The sequence below is a fragment of the Anguilla anguilla genome, chromosome 4 (assembly GCF_013347855.1).
Source record: "Anguilla anguilla isolate fAngAng1 chromosome 4, fAngAng1.pri, whole genome shotgun sequence".
NCBI lineage: Eukaryota > Metazoa > Chordata > Actinopteri > Anguilliformes > Anguillidae > Anguilla > Anguilla anguilla.
The window spans coordinates 34,248,241-34,269,715 of NC_049204.1; the positions used below are offsets into that span (position 1 = coordinate 34,248,241).

Consider the following 21,475-nt stretch of genomic DNA (forward strand, 5'->3'; position numbering starts at 1 on the left):
GCGCTGAATGTTCGGGGCTGTGTGCGTGGAAGTCATGGAAGCCTTCGCTACTTCACGGGCAAGTCCACGCAGTCAGTCAGAGATGTCAAATGTTCAGACGGGAACTTCCAGTCTCCTCAAAAAAATATTGTTTTCCTCAGGGAAAAATAAATAGTTTCCAAACCTAAAACCCAAAAAAATTCTAAACGTTTCATCCAGTTAGAGGGAAAACGGGCGAAACCGCAGAACGCACACGAAAAAGGACTTGCTCCAAACGAATCCTATAAAGATATCTTTCGGTACCCCTAAATATAACAGCAAAAAAAAAAAAAAAAAAACATTCCACTGACATGAATGGGAATAGTGTGAGCCCTTCCTGATGTGTTATTGACTAGAGTTACTGTGATCATTGGAGGACAGCAACATGACTGCTGTTGTTTAATCCAGGCCGGCACGGCATCGCCGACCGCAAGTAATCGTTTTCTCAAATGAATCAGTTTAAACTTTAATCCTCGTTTACTGACAGCCCAAAACGTTGGGAGTGCTGGGTAAAACTTGCATTGCGGCCTGTTGGCTGTAAATGATAAAAAGCCATGTTAACGTAGTTTGCCGCGAAAGAAAGGTTATACCCGGTGAAATTTGCATGGAAACATAGAATGTTCCTATCTGAGCCAAACGAAAAAGCGAGAGCTGTTTCATTAATGCCAATACTGCGCACAATGCACAATTATTTTGTCTTGCTTATTTTTCTCTCCATAAAACGCAGAGTTTCAAAGCCCTCCGCTGTTCAGTGTTCTATCAATAATGGTTTAATGGAAAATCAGATGAAAAGAGTTTTTCAAATTACAATTGAGCAAATGGCATGAAGCTCAGCCTTGTTAAGTGCTGCCTCATCGGTTAGCAATTTGTTAGTTCGTTCACGAAACGTTTACTTACAACGCTTACTAAAAAGTAACTGAAAAAAATTACATGCAATTATAGATTTTTTTTGTAGAAGTGAGAACAAAAAGTCCCACGGACACGTTGGAATCGGAGAAAGCCTCGGTTCTCATGGATTAAGTGTGTGATTTTTCGTCACGTCAGCGTTAAAAAGATCATGGCTGCATTTTTTTTAGCGGGAATTTGATAAATAGTCCGCCATGTTTGTCGGGTAATAGAAATGTTTTTTTATTTATTTTATTTTTTTATTTTTATGAACAAGACGGACACGAGCTTTGTGTGGGTGTACCACTGTGGGCGGTAAGAATGGAAAAATACGTGATTCAATACATTTTGAATCAAATCTATTACACTTAGACATTTCAAAACTGTGAATTAACCCATTCTACAATGAAAGAAAAATCAGAAGTTTGATTTTATGAGTCAGGACAAAACAGATACTTGAGAGCTGAGGGGTTTAGCATTGCCTTTAGCCCTGAGCTGAGATCATGTTTTTGTATCTGATCGTAGGGCACCTCTCAAAGGCCTCTCTCTCTCCAGGAGGAAAGATATCACCATGGACTAGCAGGTAAGATTTATTAGCAGACAAGGGCCAGTTTCAGAACATGATGGCTAAAGTGAAGTCAGAAATGGGTTTTACTGAATCCCAGCATATCAAAAAATGAAATTGTAATTTATTTTATTTGTTGTATATTAATTAAACAACTAAAGCTTACCTTCTTACACGGTGTTGATTTAGCCAAGCATTTAGCTGAGAAATTTAGGTTTCAGGTCTCACCCCCTCTGTCACAGGGGATCCAAGCATCCAATCCAAAACCCACAAGGCAAAAGGCACTGATATTATTATTAGTAGTAGTATTTGTATTAGTTACAGTACTGTGGTTGCAATTATTTGTATCGCTGTAATATGTATGGTTTATTTGGCATGTGTGGACAGCTATTCTATCTATAGTATCTGAGAAAGGTACAGTGCATGTAAAGCTTCCACATTGCCATTTGATAGAATGTTATTTAGAATATCACAAAGAATTACTGAAGGAGTCATAGGAAAAATAATGGTGGTTTTGTTAGTGTTAGTTTGGCATGATGGTTTGGTACTTTCAGTCAAAGGAAAACCCACATGTTCAGGAGTCAATATGTAAAATTTAATATTTTTTGAATATACGTTCTTGAATTAAAATAGTTTTTTTCTTCAAACAAACTGCAATTGGAAAGCAGAAAAATATAGCAGCTTGCCTTTTTTTTGGCTGGACTGCAACAGCGGGACCAGCCCTACAAACACATCTGTGACTGAGTGATGAAGTTACACCATTGGTAGGGCGAGTGATGAAGTTACACCATTGGTAGGGCGAGTTATGAAGTTACACCATTGGTCGGCCGGATCACGTGTGTTAGGTCCAGCCATATACTAGGTTTTAACCTGGTCTTGTTTTAGTCAAACATACCCATGAGACAAATGGTCAGCAGTTGGTCATATACTGAAGTGACCATTACCACATTACCACATCTCATTCAGGTTTGCCCATTCACTTTACCAACTGCTTAGCTACAACAGAGAATCACAACACATTCCATATTGCTGCCATACAAATATGTGAATCATCCTTCAGGTAGACCTCTGCCTGACAGGAAAATGCTCTCAGTCCACATAACTATGAGACAGTATAGTGACCTTTCATTTTTTCCTCCTGGGAAAAGAGAAAAAATCGGGGCACAATTTAACAAAAGAAGCAAATGGCTCTGGCTTCTGTTGCTATGGCAGCAAGGCCTTGTACAAAATGTGTGTCAACAATAAAGACAAATGAAAAGTGTATTGCAATTGCACTGTGTCAAGCTGAGAGATATGGATTTTGCATTTTCATTTCTTTGTTAGCTGAAGTTAACCCTATAAGATGTAGTGTACGTCAGCTACACAGACCAAGAATCTGTTTAACTGCATGGACATTCTCTATAAAGTCCAAAATGGCAGCCTTTTGTTTCACTAAGACATTTTTGGGAACCCATCATATTAAAGTGAATAAGGACCTCAAGCAATTCAGAAATGATCTTGCATTTTTTCCCCAATATATTTTAATGTGTACAGAAGCAGGATGTAAAATTTTAGTTTTATATTTCAAGGCAACACCCATAATCCCCAGTAAAACACCCCACCCTCCACCACAAACAAACACTGTCTAGTGCAGTATCTATTGCAGATGTATTTATGGTACAGGTGAACAAATGACACGCACTTGAAACAGTTTTTTGTTCAGATGACGTGTTTGACTTTTGACTCCGAGCACCCTGTGTTGGCTCATATAGTTGTGACGTTATGAGCTGTTTTTGACGCTGTAGTTTCAGTGCTACCGCGATGACTGGGAATAGCAGCCTGATTGCTGCAATTGATTTTTATTGGTCTCATCAGAGCGCATTATCTTGCCGTTCTGTAGTGATGGGTGTTCCCTCAGTCCCGTCTGCTGATTGCCTGATCTTCTGCCTCTTACCCTCTCAGGGCTTGTCCAGTGTGGTCATTTTTCTCCCTGTCTCTTATGGTTCACCCCTGAAACCACAGCTCTCTGCAAGGATCAGCCGGGGGTGTAAATCATATATTAATGGGGAAGATCTATTTGACCCCCCCTCCCACACACACAATTTGTGCCCTGCATTAAACAGTCTCAACTGGACGACAGACTGACCAATCTCAGCCAGGGGTGCCTTAGTCTCCGCCTCACGTTGAACAGTCACAGTGAATGCTAATATTCCAGGCAAATAACTCTCTCACTGATATTACAGACTCACTCTTACGTAAGTGAAGTACAGATATGGCATGTAGCTCCTTCGGTAATGAAATCACTTTTGCATTTAGAGTGATTAAGTAAGATCACTTTAACTGGCAATTGAAATCAGTCACAGTGATTGTGCACCTCTTGATTAGAATCCAATGCTCTGGTCGTGTACTGTCAACTGTTTGGAGAAGTGGTTCTGAGACTCGGTCCTGGGGGACTGTGCATGCTGGTTGTCATTACAGCTAATATCTTGCTGAAATACATTTGCCGAACAGGTGTTTTTTTAAAATTATTTCATAATTTTTCCCTTAAACTTGTAGCACAGTGCAGGTTTGGCTCTTGATAATTTGCTTTGTTTTTTAATTCTTCATTGTCCGCCAAATGTTTAGCTTTAGTGGCCATGTGTCAACAATTTAACCAGTTAGGAGCCTATTGATTAACCTCAGTCTTTAATGTGATGGGTTTACAATTGTTTTTACCTCTCTTTATGTAATCATTTGCAGTATAGCGCAATGTGAATATGGGAATTTTGTTCTTCATGGCATGCTTAGCTATTTCTGAGATAATATGGCTTAAGAGGGTAAATAATCCCACTGAACATAAAAAGTGTAATTTTAAAAAATCAACAGCTTGTTAAAATTCTGGGATTGCAGTCGTGGTTGGAATGAAAACCTGGGGTCCATCAGGACAGAGTTTGAGAACCACTGGCTTAGGGACACTGCTGGGAGGGTAGCTTGTCAGATCCTGATAACCACTAATGGAGAATTCATAGTGCTCCGGTTATCACATACATGCCTTATACTTTCTGCATTACACCACTGCCAAACAGCTCAGCCTGAGGTTATAGGGTTATAACATTTTGCTCAACCAGACTACTTATGTGCTTGTGCAATCCTTCATTCATACAAGTGTGTGTCAGTGATGGAGAGTAGGGGGGTTCTTTTTATGGGTCATAATGTAAAGTGTCAAAATCCCGATGCCCTGAAGATACAGTACAGCCATTGACACCACACATTTTTCTATCTACTAAAATGACCGCCCTAATATGTGCAGCGTCCGAATCAGCTGCACCAGTGACTCCGTAATGTCAGTGTCATAAGACAACATTGCCCAAGCTGTCTCTGAAAATGGTTCTGTGACTGTGCCAAACGGAACATCAACGGAACATCTAAAAAGATCTAAATGATGATACCATTGATACAGCATTGCCTTGCCACTTCAACTAAATAAATAAATAAATTCAGCATGTAAACGATTCGGTAATAGACTGCAAAACCTTGACCTTTGATCATCCTCAACCTTTCGTGGTCTTGCTTTGACGCAGACAGATATAGCAGGGTCGGGGTGAATTCTGTTTTAATTTGGTCAGTTTATGAATTGGAAAATGCCCATAGAACAGTAATAATAATAATAATAATAATAATAATAACATGTATAACACCATATCATACCAAAAACACCACAAATTGCTTGACAGAAACATAGAAAAGAACGAAAAATAAAATAAAATGGTAATGAGAAGCACAAATAAGATAAAATATGTATTGATAAACACAGAATACATTAAAAATATATATAAAAGCAAGGCTTTTAAAAATCAAGAGATTGTGATAATAATTGTGATGCTTACTCTACAGGGTTGGAGTCCTGATCGATGTGGTCACTTTTGGCACTACGATCCTTACTTCACTCTAGTGTTTCTTTTGCACCTCTAAATCGTGAACCAATGCACTTGTTGTACGTCGCTCTGGATAAGAGCGTCTGCTAAATGCCTGTAATGTAATGTAATGTAATAATCTTTTAATTAAAAGACAATTGTTCTAAAATAAATAAAAACAGCAAAACAATAGAATACTAAAATATACTCCAATGATGAACCTACAAAAATAAAAATAAATTCATTTTCAGCTTACTTTTAACACTTTCAATTGTTGGTACCTTCATAGTATCTAAAGACATGGTATTCCACATTTTGGCCGCATAAAAACTAAAAGCTGCCTCCCCCATATTATTGTGATTGACATGTGTACCACTAAGCAGGCTGGAATTAAATGACTGAATACTGCATTGAGCCTGGTAAATATATAGTATGTTAGAAATGTATGTTTGTGCTGAATGCATCCACGCTTAAAAAAAAAAAACTATAAAAGGACCTTAAAATTAATTCTGAAATACACAGGTAGCCAGTGCAGGAATGAGAGTATTACAGTCAGCCTATGGAAGCTCTCTTTAGGTCCTAGTCAGTAATCTGGCATTTTGAACCAGTTGCAATCATTCAAATGATTTTTTTTCTTCTCTTTTTGGGTGGGGGGTTGGGGGGGGGGGGGGGGGTGGTACCAGTCAGAAGCTCTTTGCAATAATCAGGCCTACTAGGGACAAAAGCCTTTACAGAATTAACCTCTCTGCATGCACTTGTGAAAGAAATGGCCTTGCTCTTCTAAGATGGTACAAATTGGCTACATTTCTGTTAGGAAGTTGAAAGCACAAATCATCATCTAAAATCACTCTAAGATTTACCTTTGATTTAGTGTTTACAGCCAGTGGTCCTAAGATTTCAATATTTATTTCTCCTTGATCTCTTTGGTCCAATAATTATGATCTCTGATCTCTCTTTATGTACCTTTAGTAAATGTTATGACAGCCATAACTTTATATCAGTCACATAAGTGCTTAGGGAGCTTATAGTGCTTTCATGCTTTGGTAATGCTGACACACAGCTGTATGTTCTCAGCATCACTATGAAACTTTATACCATGTTTTCAAATAATTCTACCGAGGCAAATCGTATACAGTCAGCTTTTTTGGACCTGTAGGCTTACAAAGACTAACAAAACAATTCTGTCTGTAAGATTCATGCCGTTGTAATGCTGTCCGTAAGGCACCTACTCAATGTTCCAGTTGATATGTTGTAAGTTTATGGTATTGAAAGCAGGCCAGAGAACTAAAAGAAAAAGAACTGTGGCATACAGGCATTGAAAAAATGAAGGAAAGGCCACATGAGACAGCGCTTTAGCTTTTTAAGTAACAGAGCCACAATCAAAGTCAGCTGCATAGATGAGTCATATTAAGTTGAATACCAATTAGCAATGTGTCAGCTATAAAAGAGGTCTAACCATCAACACTTTGATATGTGAGTTTCCAAAGCAACATGACGCAACTAACAGAGCTCCAAAGTGGCCGAATAGTCAGTGCCTGCACTGCAGGTGCATCGATCACAAAAACTGCAAAATTATTTCATGTGGCTGGGAGAAAAGTGTTGCAAATTATGTCGACATACACCAGACATTAACAAAATTTATCAGCTAAGAGGTACCACTGTTCCCTCTTTGCTAATAAAGTTTGTTTGCTTAATTCAGTTGGAGCTCCCTGACAGGGACAGACAGACACTTAACAGGAAAGGTGCTGAACACCTTAGAACTACAGCCTCAGAAATGACCACACAATTGAATCAACACCTCTGTAACTGTGACCCAATCTCAGCAAAAACTACGTGGTGAACTTCACAAAGTTGGTATTTATGGCTGAGCTGCCATTTGGAAACTGCTTGTGTCCGAGACTAATGCACGAAAATGCATAACCTGGCATAAGGAGCACAGACCCCAGACCCCTGAGCAATGGAAAAGTCATATTTCTGATGAGTCACGTTTTACTCTTTTTTTTTTCTCTTGATCTCGAAGGGTTTACATTTGGGCAAAGCCCAATGTCTGTTACCACCTATTAAATATGGTGGGCAGTCGTCTCAAGGGTCATATCACAGCCAAGGAATATGAAGCTGTTTACAAGACCAGGTTCACCCTATAGTGCAAATACCTTTGATAGCATCCCATGCACACTACTAAACAATTTCAGGAGTGGTTTCAAATTCAGGAGTAGGACACAGGACAAAGTCGCATACCTTCCTCAGTCTCCACAATCACCAGATCTAAACATCAAACGTCCCTTTATGGGAAGTTCTGGAGCACAGAGTGTGAAGTACATTTCCACCTCCTTCATGCCTGAAAGAACTGGAGGTATTCCATTTTGAAGAATGGTCCAATATCCCACTACACACAGTTCATAACTTGTATGACAGCATACCAAGAAGGATTAAAGCTGTTCTTAAGGGTGGCCCTGCTCCTTATTTGTTACTTGATATTCACACATTGTTAGGAGTTTCCATTATTTTTTCCAACCACTGTAGTGGACATCAAGAGCAATAGTCAATTTCCAAGATGTCTGACATACACTAGAAAGCTGTTTTAAATAATTGAGTGGGTATAAGATGAAGAGAGCAAGGAGATGATTTCATTTCCATGACAGTCTTTCTCACAATATCTTTTTTGTATTTGTTTTCAAAGCATACGTGTTGGCGGTGCTGTTTGATTTCAGGAAGGGAGCAGTTAACGGGCTGAGAGTGTGGAGATACAGGTGCACCGGGGCTATGGATAGCGGGGCATTATTGTACTCAGCTCTTCTTGGAAACTGAGATGCAGTGGAGGGAGAACAGGGGGCAATAGAGTCTGATCTCTGGAGGCCACACAACAGCACGTCTGTTCTGGCCTAGCGTTGCATGCTGGTCTGGCACCTGCCTCTGAAATCCTCCGGCAGCATGCAGAGCAGCACCGCTCTTCTGGGACAGAATACCAAACGGAGAGGAGGAACAAACTTGATGGGGTCTGACAGCAAAAAATAAAAAATAAGAAACTGCAACAAGGAAACCTTCAGCAGGCCATTGAAGCCTCCAGCTTGCAAAATTTCTTCTCTTTGCCAGGTTGCTTTCCCTTTCTCTGACCAAGACGAAGATTCCACAGGAAAAATAAAAGCCGTCACGAATATTTCATTCCATGCAGGTGCACTGTGATGCAGAGTCTGTGTTCTGCTTCGGGTAGCAGCCTCACTTTGTGTAGGACTGGACCTTGATAGCGGTTTCCCAATAGGTTACTTAATGGACTGGGAAATGAGAAACTTAAATTTATGGACTAGCTTTTTGGCTGCTGTTTTAACATTAGAATAGGATTGCATGACATAGCAACAAGATTTTAAAGGCGAATCTGAGATTCAGTGTTATGGCAAACCCAACCACAGAAACAACATAACAACTGGCCAATCTGTGTTTTCACAGTGGAATTCACTATTTGTGCATACACCATCGGTCCTAAATAACCCCATAACCCCTATTCCCATAAGGCCTGAGAAGAAGACATAGTCTGGCTTCATGAGGGGTGCAGAGTGAGCTGGGTGGCAGATGTTCTTTCTCTAATTCCATGGGAAAGGGAGAGATGAATTGAGAATCAAGACAGCACACCACCAAGAGGACAGAACAACTTGCTCACTGTCTTTTCCCTAGCGCTCCTGCACGGTTGTGTTTACATTCTCTTTGATGCTCTCATTCCCATCTCCACATGATTTTCTGTCTCATGTCTGTCACAGCTGTCCCCTGTTCTTCTGCCCAATCTCGACGACTGTGTTACACGTATACCACAGCTCCTTTAGACCACTGCCACTTTGTTTGAAAGTCAACATTCACATGCATTCGTTAAGGCCCTTAATCCTGGCTGCACGTTTTTAAATAGGAGGGTGTCATGCCGTATTTTTATAGAAAATTTATATTTTGAAATTGTCTTGCATTTTAATCTTTACAGTTAAATATTAACATAGAAGGGTTACCATGCTGGAAATATATTTGCAGTACTATGTTGCCACGTTATATGAATCAACAAAACAATTGGTTTAAGTCCCCTATATTAGGCTCACACTATATTGTGTTCGAGTAGGGAATAGTCCTGTTCAGTGATAGACACTAGTCACACACAGTCACCAACTCACTTGTATGAACCTATCATCATGTTTTTGCAGTGCAGAATAATTGGTTCACATGAGCTAAACAATGATTATTCATTGCAGATTCATCCATTGCAGGGTTCATGAAGCTTCAGTCCCCATTTTGGTCTCTATTTTTAATAAGCCAGTGGCAACAAGCCTACTTCAACATATACATCTGTGTATTGGGGTAGTATAAAGCTAGAAATATAGCGACGCAGCAATATAGCCAAGTCTTTAATATCTCCAGTAGTGATCGTTGTACCCTGCTACTTAGGAAAGCAGACAGACATGAGACCCCGGGGTTACTCTTGGGGGCAGCCATAGCAGACAAACCGTGTCTGAGAAAGGGCACCAGACCGTGCAGAGTGTGGGTAATATGCAGGCAGGCAGAAAGTATTTCCCCAAACATCTGGAAAGACCCTATAAATGGAGGCCAGTCTGATTGAGGGGTGTGGCTGTGGGCAGTCCACTGCTGTGCTGGGTATACCCTGGGCTATTTCAACAGAGGACCTGCTGCCTGCAGTTAAAAACTGTTGTGTCTGTTGATTCACCCACACATAGGCTGCTGGTGTCATGTTTTCCGTTTGGTATTGCTGATGAGCATCTTAATAATGAGTAAATAAACCATCTTTGAAAAAGACATTAAGAAAGGAAAAGCAATCTATCACATCTGGTCTCATATGTCCATCTTTCAAGGCCTCCCTAAAGCCATACGACACAAATTCTTGTTGGGATGGCTGGCTTTGCATGATTCTCATGCACTTAAACCATCGCCTGTCCTGAGGATTCAGGGGTCCTTGGCTGGACCTTTGAACCATGAATTGCACAAGGCTGAATTCTGTGTCAAGATGATTCTCCTTTACTTCTGCAAAAGAAATGCATCTGTGGAAAGTGACTGTGGGATTTGAAGTGCTAAACTAAACGTACAAGTGAATTAATTCAGCAATGGGAGAAAAAAGCACACAACTGATTTTGCTATATTTAACTGACACATTCACACACAAACATCTGTGACCTTTAACCAATAAAAATACATGTACTGTGTGCATTGTTTGGTTGTAAAGATGTGTGTGTGCGTGTTAGTGTGACAGAGTGAGAGGTGTGTCACAAAGTGGAATAGGGTGTGAATGGCACTCCCTGGCGTTGTCTGAAAGAAGTCGCTCTCTCAATAGAATGCGCTAGCAGCTGGCACAACTCCAATGTAGCCTACCTAATCCCTCCTCCCAATTTGTCACCCCAGCAAATCGCATTAATCTTACTTCCCTCCCATTGTGTGGGACACTCTTTGTGAGCTCTACCCCCTCCCACTCGCATCATGCTCAGCCCTTCTCGTACATTGATCTCTCCTTGCTACCAAATGTCATTAGTCACAAAGTCACTAATAATGTTTCTGAGATATCTGCACAGAACAAAATGTCTTGTGAAAAGAGTGGCCTTTAGATCCATTGGAAATGGGATTTGAGAACACTGGGCAGTACTGGTAGTTAATCTTGGGCAACAAAACGTTTATTTGAGATTGCATTCTTTGAGAATGTTTCACAAATTCATGTTTGTGACTCTGGAACAGCAAGGCTACGAGATATTCTGTTTTGCTTGTGATGAGCACAAGCTGGCACAAGGCATTCATCCTTTCTGATGACAGACATTAGACTCCCATAGGATGAGCAATCCACAGTTCAGTAATGACTACTTTCACAGAACAACGTCTGGTAGATTTGCATCCATGAATCTTTCATGGGGGGACAAAGCTGGATAAATTAATGCAGGGCCATATAAGTTATTTCAAGGTTTGTAGATGCGCTGTTGTTGGAAGTACGGCACTGGTACTGTTTAATCTTTCAGATGTAAGATTAACCAGTATGCTCTTAACTGAAATAAGAAAATGGCTTTGATGAAAACAGAGGACAATTTGCTCGCAATTAGCCTCTGACCGTTGTGTCCAAAAAACTGCTGTATTACACACGACAGATACTGCTAAACAGTCTTGAGAAAAATGCCACTTACATGATGACAACAGCAACAATAATGGAGTTCCTTCCAGGAGTGGGGAAAGGAGCAGGTAATTCCATGCCTGACAGATTCCATGTAATGAAAAAAGGATTCCAGAAAAGAGACCTGGACCAGAGGCAGGATTTGCAGGATTTGGTCTTGCAAGAGTCAACCAGACTACGCCGTAAACAGCCCGTTGCCATGGAATCCAAGAAACAAGCATTAGACCCTTAGGGATTTCTCACGTTACCCATGAACTGATTGTTCATAAAGAAAAGTCAAGAGCAAGTGCGCTATCTGTGTTTATGTTACAGAAAAACTGTATGATGAAATTTTACAATACCAGGCTGCCAGGTAGCTCAGAGAATATTTATGCCGTAAAATGTCCGGTGTTAATTAACGGAGTACATATGAGTCCAATAGTGTGCAGAGTACATACATACTTTAATGTGTAAGATTTGTGCAAATGTGTCCTCCTGCACTAAAATGATAGCCGAACACACTGACAACAGTTGTTCCAGCTTGATTTTAGTGAAGCAAAATAGAGTTTAATATGGTTTTTCCAACCACTAAAGCTAAAATTTAGCTGAGCAAATTAAACATAATCCCCTAGGCATGGCTTTTCAGACTGATAACTGATTATCTCAGCCTGCATGATGCTAACAGATCTGGTCTGGGTGTACAATGGCCAGAGCAACTGAGAGATGTCAATATGTTGGAAGGTCAGAGAGTTTTGGAAACACCTTAGTTTGTGGTGTCCTGACCATGCACAAGAGAGGTTGTGGACTGTGTTCTCTTTTCACTTTTGAACTTTTGAGGTCTCTGTTCATGGGTTGTTTAGGTAGGGACACACCCACAGTGTGATAATTCTCTCTTGTTCAGTATAACTGTAATCTGCATTAAGAGGAAACTATTGAATGTTTGCTAACCTCTTGGTAAGACCATGGGTGTGTAATCAAGGGTTGATGTGCACAAAATCAGACTGTCACCGTACCTTTACCTTCTTATGCCATATTGGCAAATTTACCCAGTAGATTCCTGTTCCTTATGTGGTTTTGTTGGGGGGGGGGGGGGAGTTCTTTCTACCCACATTGAAATGCATAAGACATGTATAAATACTTATTGCTGAGGATATCACTAAGCCAGCCTATTGAATTGAATGTGAAAAAATGGAAACATTCCAGCATCTACTGGGTGTTTTTAAATGTGGTTTATCTTGTGTGTAGAGCAGTGTGCTGCATGGTTCCCACATACTATTGCATGGCTGTTATAATCTTCACTTCAAAGCTGGTTTGTAAATGAGTCGAGTTATATTTATCTCCAGCGTTTGGATCAAAGTGTATTCATCCTCAGGGAAGGAGCTTTTTTTGTGATCTTTTGGGATTCAACTTGAACTGATAACACAAACTGTGTTCAAATAGAATATAATGAATTCTTCTCTAGTTAAACATGATGCCCTTTTAAAGCTGCAATCTTTATTTAAACAGGCCATCTGAAATTCATCAGACAAATAGCATGCTATATGAGAAGTGAGTTTCCTTTCGTAATTACCTGACCTGATATTGATTTTTGCATGAAAATGCATTTTTTCACAGAGGAATTGCAATGTGCAGATTCTTGGCAGAGAGTGAGCAAAAGAAAATGATGGGGAGAGGGAGGGGGTGTGAGAGAGAGGAAAGATGAAGGAATAGAGAAAGATGAAAATGGAGAAAGCAGTGTAGAGAAAAAGATGGTAAGAAAGATGAGAGAAAGATGGGGAAAGCATAAGAGTGCAATAGATGTGGAAAGCAAGAGAGTGGGGGAGGAAGACAGATCGAGAAGGATAAGAGGCAGAGAGATGGGCAGAGAAAGTATGTGTGTGTGTGTGAGAGAGAGAGAGAGAGAGAGAGAGGGTAATACGAAACCCTACCTGTACCTTCCTTAGTGCTGACATTCCTGATAAGCAAGAAGAATGTGTACTTTTCCAGTTGGTTGCATATCTCTGCCTAACAATCATAATGACATAGTATACAAATTAAAGCAGGGAAGAAACATGTCAAGAGATACATAATGCTATCTACAGCCTCCCAGTAAATGGGTACCAAAAATACAATCTGCACCCACCATAAAATGGACTGTTTGTATTTTAAGGGCTGTTTGTAATGTAAGGTCTGTTGATGCTTTGGGCACAGCTCAGAATACAGTTATTTCCTGCATGCCCTGGCGTATACCCATGATGCACCTTGGTACATAATTTCATGTGAGTAGAGAAGGCAGCTGGTTTAAGTGCTTTAGCTCAATAGCCCTGACCTGCAGTGGGTCAGCTCTTCGCTCTCAATTAGCTTCCACCCTTTGCCCTGTGCTAGTGTTTATCTGCTATATTGAAATCACTCATCGTTGTGTGTTGCCAGGGAGCCTAGTGAGAAGGAGAGACATATTATTACCAAGGCTGGCAAGAGTTCAGAGTCCATCCCAGTGTTCTATGCGGTCAGTGAGAAATCAAGCGTTTACGCAGCAAATTAAGTCAGCGGGGCTATTTTCTTCACTCCAGTTGAGAACCCTAGCTTTGCTAATGCCACTATTGCTGTCATCTTGTCTATAATTTAGCCATGAGCATCAGTGTCCTGTCAATGAATGTTTTGGAGGGGACCCTTTCTGAGAACATAATGAATGAGTATGGTAATTAGCAAAGAGGGGAAAGCAGAATAGCGAGGAGCTCACTTAAAGAAGGCACAAATCAGCGAGAGATTGAACCCGTACTGAATTATGTTCTTGCTGCTGGTGTCGGTTTGAAGAAGGCAGCGGGAGGTAAGGTGGCCTGTACGGTATGCTTCATATACGGGGCTCCCCTGCAGAGGGACGGGGCCACACTGGAGGTCTGACGGCCTTCAACCACAGGCTCAATTTAAACTTATGCCTGTTTTGGGAAATTACTCTTGGATTTTTCTTTTTCGTCAACATATTACTTCTCTGTATAGAAAACCCCCCACGGTGCCCTGGAGGTACATCAAAATGCCAGACGCCATTATCAAATCAAATGCTATTTTCTTGAGGGCTGTGCAATTTTTATTTATTTATTTTTTGATTGCATAGCTGCACAGAGGGCAGCGTATCACATAATCAACGTCAATTTTCCTCTCCAGCTCTGACCAGAGCACTTGAACCACATCCTAATGTGACGGACGAGCAGAGGCTGGACTTCCTATAGTACAGTGTGGGAGTCATTGCAAATTGGTTCTTGTGCAGCAAATTGGACTCTTCCTCAATGATGTGCCTATCATTTCAGGCCGTTGGGGAATGTTGACATATTTCCATCAAGTCAGCAGTCTGTTCTGGCGTATAAGGCTGTTGCAATGGTTGCCATGGCATCGTAACGGTTTCAAATTCATGCAGCAAAGTTGACATAAGAGGGAACATGGAATTATATTGTCATAATGTCTTTCATTGCTAGTTTTCTTATGAATTAATGGAGAAACGGCATAGCCGTCACTGAATTGAATGGTGCAGGATAGGCAGCATTGCCCAATAGAGCCAAGGCTAACGGTAATTCAGCAGCTGAGGTCAACAGCTTTAACGCTTCCTTTTTAGTTCTGGCCCATGTTTGTGTTTTTGACAGAGGCCTGCATACCGAAAGCTTTCAGCTTCATTGTGAAAGCACTTACACATCTGCAGCTCCAGATGCCTGTATGCCAGTGCACTTACATAAATTCATTTTAGCCCATATTATGTGTAAGAAATAACAGACCAGTAATAAGAGCAGGTGGTCAGCATATATAAACACATCGAATGTTTCAGTTCAATTCAGTTAAATTCAGTTCAATTAAATTCAATTATATTTTGTTTAATTTATATTGTGCTTTCTACAGAAATGCTGTCACACTGATACTTTACAGGAATTACTAAAATTGAAAGAGACCAGACCAAAGTGTGCTGAGTGCAAATGAAAAAACACTCAAATAGTGGTGAGGAAAAGCTTCTGAAAAAATCTCAGGAAGAACCCAATGATAAAGGGGGACCTCATCCTCTGTGGGCTACTCGGTGTCAGAAGTTAAAGCTGGGCTAAATGGTTATAGGGAGGTAATGGGGAATGTATGGAGAAAATTATATAGATTATAGCCTAAGGTATCAGCTGGTAAAATAGACGGGCCAAGCAAATAAGTGTACATTAATATGCAGGTGAGGAGAACAAGGCGATATTGGCAGGCCTCCAGGTTGTGTCATGTTGAGGGTTTGAACCAGGGGAAGGGTCAGGGCTGGAATGGCCCGTGAACTCAGGGTGAAGGAAAGGGGCAGAAGCATCGGGGAACAGAACAGAAAAGGAGATGGACGAGGAACAAGTTATTTACAATTTTACAAGCTCGCATGTAGGGGCCTCAGCATAATGTGGAAACTAGACAGTGTGCTAGACAATGGCAGCATAGCTTTAAAAATGAGAAGAGAGGGATGCACATCCTTGGGAGTATAACTGAAAGCAAACAAGGTTTGTTCCCATTGTGGCTAAAAGACAAAGAAAAAAAACTCTCTGTCCTGAGCGAGCACTTGTCATAAAGGAAAAATGAGGCAGAACTGAGGGCAATTCAAATGATTTTTTGTGGAGGTTTTAATACTGAGTAGAACTGGGTGACCCTCAAGTCTGTGCTTCCAGTGGATGTAAAAAAAATGAATGTACTTCTATTTGTACAGAGTAAAAGATTCAAAAACCTGTCTGCCACCTAGTGGTAAATTTAGATAACACGGCCCTCCACGGTCTATATTAAATTACTGATGGAGCCTGTTCCTTCTGTTGTAATAATTTTCTTACGAGTCACACATTACTCATGAAACTTTCACATTCATAAATCTTTAAGGAGATACATTGATAAAAGTGATGGGATCTCAGCACATTTTTCAACCTGGACTTGGCTATTTTATAATTTTTTTCTCTCTGAAATATCTTAATAAGTAGGAATGCAATCAAGTTTGGATTAAATACAAAAATCATAGTTTAATCTGTGCCATGTGGGATTTTTAATTAGTGGATGAAAATCGTTACATACTCCAGATGGACCATGCTGATTTAAGTGTCCTAAGCACTGATTTTATCAAAAGGTGTCCAGCAGGCCTGTTCTCTTCACCAAATAAGTGAAAACACTTTATCTTTGTAATTACTGCGTGATTGAAATGTTGACTTAAATGTGAGTGGATCATTGCTGGCAGTCGATGCATGTGCAGTGCTGCACATTTGCAGTCTGCCTGACCTGTGTCTCAGGATGTTGCAAGGGGCCAATCAATTAACTTCCCCTACACCAGAAGCTATAGGGCGGTGTCACATTCACCGTTATAAATAAGGCATGTGTTGCTATAGAAACTTCATAGGAAAGCGAAGGCTACCCCACGGTGCTAAATGTGTGTTCACATTGAAATGAATGACATAAATGAAGTGGCATTCACAATGCGTGCGAGGGGAGGAGAGTTTATGAAGCTGTGTGCTATGTGCCGACATTACTAAATTCACTGGCCTAATGTTTAGAGTGCCTCTCGGGTCTAATGCTCCCCTCATTACACCTCTGAAATTACAGCTGCTATCGTTGTACATTTAGAATGTATACAGCTCTGAATTTGCAGCTGAAAATAGATGTCCCTGGTTATAAATTCCTCTCTAATTAACACGTACAACAGTGGTGATCTTTTAGTATTAGGGTACATTGTATTAGGATCAGTATATAAAGATATTTCACTGATGAAGGAAGTATGCCAGAATGACTGAACCTTTAGCCTTATGGAAAATGGATCTTTATGAATGCAACTACTGAATTATTTTGATCTACACATTTCTTTTTTTCTTATCCCAAAGGCCAATCCATTTGTGTTTTAAAATCTAGTCTCTCTCACCATCTGTTGGCTATGAGGTTATACCCAAAGTTTGCACCCCGCCCCCGGACCCCCAACCCAAAAACAAAAAATTAATGAAATTGGTGTCTTGTGGTGCAGCCTGCCGAGCACCGTCCTCATGCTCATTGCTGGTTGCGATGTTGGCGGTTTTAATCTGGCCGTATGACCCTTGTCGCATGCGTCTTTCTCTCACTCCCCGTTCTTCCTGTCTCTCTACACTGTCCTGTCCAATAAGGCTGAAAATGCCCTAAAATGTTTTTTATTAATGTATTTATTAAAAGAACAGTACTCTGTTACTGTTACTGGGATGGGTAAGCCTAATAGCTTTGTAATACGCTGGTGTACTGCTCTGTGGCTTGATATTTGATTGCCTGATTGTCTTTCCATATTTTCCTTTTTATGCTGTTGTTCATCATACCGCATGCAGTCTGAGCCCATTTGTGAGTACAGTGGCTTTGATCCCCAGGATACAGCAGTTATGAGGCCTGTGTCCTTTTAAACTTTTGATTAACAGACATGACAATCGGTTTGCTTTGCTCAAAACAATTGGGCATGTATCTATGGTTAGTTACGAAGCCCATTTTGTAATATGCCAAATAATTCCCATTGATCAAATGTTTATTATGAAGATATAAAGAGTTTTACTTAATCTTGTAAGGGACGGTGTGGCAATGTATTTTAGGACTATTTATCATTTGTGGAATTCTTTTTTTCTGCCTCTCATTTCAGTTTATTGTTGGTTCACAGGAAATATTTTGCATAACATTTGAAGATAAATGCCACAATTTCTTGATTCAAATTGGTTTGACAAATAATTGGTATGACAAGAAATTGTCCTAGCAGCAAAAATAATGGGGTTGTCCCCTGATAGAAAGAGACCGGTTGCTTTTTAATGGTTTCATCTTCTTCACAGAAGGATTCATATCTAACAAGCAGCTGTACTGCAACCATGGTTACACATTCAGGAGCAAGAAAATTTTCAGACAAAGGAATAGTATTCATGGTATTTCTGAACAAATGCTATTAAAATGGATCAGCCACATTGCATTCAGCAATAGATAGCCTAAATCCTCTTTGGTTCAAAGTTCAAAGCAGGGATTGCATCAAGCTGACAAAACAAGGCTGCTGACCCCCTGACACTGGAACAGAAAAGTGAATATGTAGAATGGGGTGTAGGACAGGTGTAAATGGAGGGAAGAATAGATTGTGGAAAAACGAAAGTAAAGCTAGTGTGTGGGGCCATGGGGTGGATGCACGTGTAATGTACTAATTAAGCTCGTTTGAAGTAACTGTGTGTGGCTCGTTTGCTTTAAACTCCCAGCAATTGCTTTGGTACAGATCATCCTCCACACAGTCTCAGTGATGAGGAGATTGGGTGAAGAGGAGGGGCCTTCATCAGTGCCACCTGTGACTGCCGTCGTGAGAGACCGGGGAACACAAGGACCCTCGGGAGTTATTTTCCACAGACGAGCTCTGAGCTGGAATTAAGTTGTCTTTGTCAGTCTGATCCATTAGTCATCAAGTCCAGGTAACAAGAATCAAGAGTGACATTTGGTGTTCTAATTAAATTTCAACCCAGATTCTCCCTTGTCTTATGCACTCAGGCAGTCAATGGGAGAGGGGCTTGGCTGGAGGAAATTGGCTTAATTTAATAAAGCTCAGAAACTCAGTTGTTTACACTCTATAAAGCGTCTCAAGTGGAACAAATGTCTATAAAACGTGCATTTGTCTTTGTTATATGACATATAATGTAACAGTATACTAGTAGTTTTGTGCAATGTTCACAGTACCACTACTTTTATTCTTATTATATTTTTATTATTTACTTGATTGGAATTTGATTTTAGTGTCAAAATCCATTGACAATTGGCAGTTTTTTTTCTCATTTCTTTCAGGTTCTGTGAGAAAACCTGATGAGTTTGTATTATCTTTCCATCTCAACACAATTTACGAATCTTTAAAAATGAAAATCCAGATTTAGATTATAGTTTTATCAGGTTCATTTCGGAAAAGGTCATTGAAAGGCATGCAAGTGCGCCAGCCATTAAAACTTTTCATTTCATCCATTTTGCACGTCAGATGTGAAGAACTCATCCCATTTACTGCTAATGATTTCCCTTTTGTTGCAGTGCAGATGGCCTAATGACTGCTGATTACTGATTTTGAATCAGGCACAGAGATGGACTGAAAATAGGCTGTGTGAAATGTATCATTACTTTTTTGGGTGTAATTGTTGTTTGTGTAATTAACGGCAGTGGGACTGGCTGCCGGTGATTAAGAGGCTATTATGCGTCGAGGCTGTCTGGTAGTCTTGAGTGTGTAAACATTATAATGAGAGCTTGCTTCCTTGGTACGGCATCTGCACTGCAGCCTCCAAAATGACTGCTCCCAAAATTCAGCGGCTGCGTGACCAAAGCAGCACATTCACACCCAAAGCTTCAAAGATTTATCTGGCTGGGCTGTCATGGGCTTTGGGCAGTGGTCATATTGCCCATGCTTTTTTATATTCCCTGTTTTTGTTCCTAATTGTCGCTTGTCGTTTGTTCAAGCTTGCTGCCTTTTGGAACTCTCTGTGTTTTTTGAATTGCAGTTCCCTCACGTAAGTACACACACGATTCAGTTATACTTCCACATTATATGACTTTATATCCGGCTTGTTTCTACGTGTATATCATTTATCTTTTTTGGGCTTTTCAAATACAATGATGTACTGTGAGTGGCTGACATGGCCACACAGTGGCACTGTTTGACTAAATGAACTGAAAACAAGACAAAACTGCAGGTGAAAAAAACATTTCCTTCTGCAAAGCCATTTTGCTGATGATATTCTAAAGGAATCTCTGTGTTTCATCATTATCACATAGAACTGGTTCTAACACATTTCATTTGTAACACCTTACATTTATGCAATCAGAGCCCAGCTGGACTGACACTGCAGGATGAGGAAGACCTCATATTCCACTTCTGCCATCAGCGTATGACCCTGTCAAGGAAAGAAAGGGACACATTTGACATTTGCTTGTTGAAGGAAATGGGAATCATTTAAAGAGTCAGATTTTCACCATTTAAATATTTTAACTTTTCCTTTTCTAATTATTCAGACTTAAACATGGTTGGACTTGCAGGTATCTGTAAATGCATTTCATTTTACCAAGGTTAAATTGAGATCATGCATGATGTGTCTTTCTAGTTTCCCATCCACACATTTTATAATTAACTTCAGATATTTAAGGAAAGGCAAGGTTTCCTTGCTAAATGTGTTTTAATTCAGGTACAAAAATTCCCAGAAAACTTATTTGCATTGCATTATGGGAAACTCCCCAGGTGCTGTATCTTTATGTGGTCACAGACTGACACAGACCCTCTGATACTCTGCACAGCAGGGATACAGAACAACCTGTTAGCATCGCAACCCGCTGTGTTATAAAAATGAGTCTCTGTGCCAGCAGCTGCTGCTGGGTTTGAGGTTCAATATATGCAATGAGCCACACACAAACACAGGCACACACACACACAGTGATATAGAAGCACAAACACACAATAGTTCTCACAGTGAGCACTACATATGTAATTTTGCAGATACACACACCATGAAATGTAAACACACACACACAGCAAGCTGTACATATTGAACTACTGGTGCATACTGAAACCTGATACACACAGAGAAGTGTGTACCTTCACATTGAGAAGAACTGGTTTTCGGTTTCTGCGGTTTGAGTTCTGTTTGTTCCTCTCCTATTCTGGCCACAAAATAAAGAGAAAGAGTTCATTTTTGACAGGCATGGGTGTATACTCATAACACAACGGGGCCTATGACTGACCTGAAGCTTCCATTCTAACAAAATCACTTCTGTCAGGTGTATAACATTACAACATTGACGCAACCTATTGCCATTGTGTTTTTTGTGCTAAGAAAAAAAAACTTAGGAGTGGCCATTATTGTTTGTTTCTCTTAGGTTTAGAAAAGGTGAATGTTTGAAAAGTGGATTATTTCCCCCCTTTAAAGTACTTTGGTAATCCTTGATGAAAAAGAGGCACAAGAATATATTTGTACTGCACCATTAGTGTAGGTATGTTTTGTGTTTCACAAGGAAACTGAAGCACATAACTCCTAAAGGGGCTTATTCAATCAAGAAATCTGACCAAGG

General features: G+C 40.2%; 1 long non-coding RNA gene across 1 annotated transcript; it reads left to right on the plus strand.

Moving 5' to 3' along the window:
- The first annotated feature begins 748 nt into the window (after positions 1 to 748).
- On the plus strand, positions 749 to 19,041 carry LOC118225443. Its single transcript, XR_004764828.1, has 3 exons — positions 749 to 1,218; positions 1,429 to 1,486; positions 18,663 to 19,041. It is a non-coding gene; the product is annotated as an uncharacterized LOC118225443 (long non-coding RNA).
- The last annotated feature ends 2,434 nt before the right edge of the window (positions 19,042 to 21,475 follow it).